Below are 452 nucleotides of genomic sequence, written 5' to 3' on the forward strand. Positions count from 1 at the left end.
CGCACTAGATGGCACAACTCTAAAGGAAAGTTAGCTCCCTGTTCTTTGAAGGTAGATTATGATAAAGATTATTAACGACTGATGATCTTTATGCAGGAAAGAATACTCCAAGCATGGGTGATAAGACGCTTAACAGATCAACTTTAAAGCCTTGCAGGTTTCTCGAGAACAAAGGGAACAATGAAAATCATAAGACAGTGATTAAAGAATGTTGGATGTGAGAAATCTCGAGAAGTCGATTAAACAGATGCATTTAGCGAAATGTTCACTTTTGAGGTCAAAAAATTCAAACTTGGTCCCATATCCATGTGGAGGCAGGGACGTGTTGTAGGAAAACATGCTTACTAGCCGCGGGATGATGCGGTACGAAGGCCAGTTCATTTCCGCCCGACTTTGACCCCAGGGCCTTGCGACTGCAAAGTTATGTCACAAAGTCCCTGGTACTTTTCTTT

This window comes from Penaeus monodon, chromosome 24 (assembly GCF_015228065.2).
Source record: "Penaeus monodon isolate SGIC_2016 chromosome 24, NSTDA_Pmon_1, whole genome shotgun sequence".
Classification (NCBI taxonomy): domain Eukaryota; kingdom Metazoa; phylum Arthropoda; class Malacostraca; order Decapoda; family Penaeidae; genus Penaeus; species Penaeus monodon.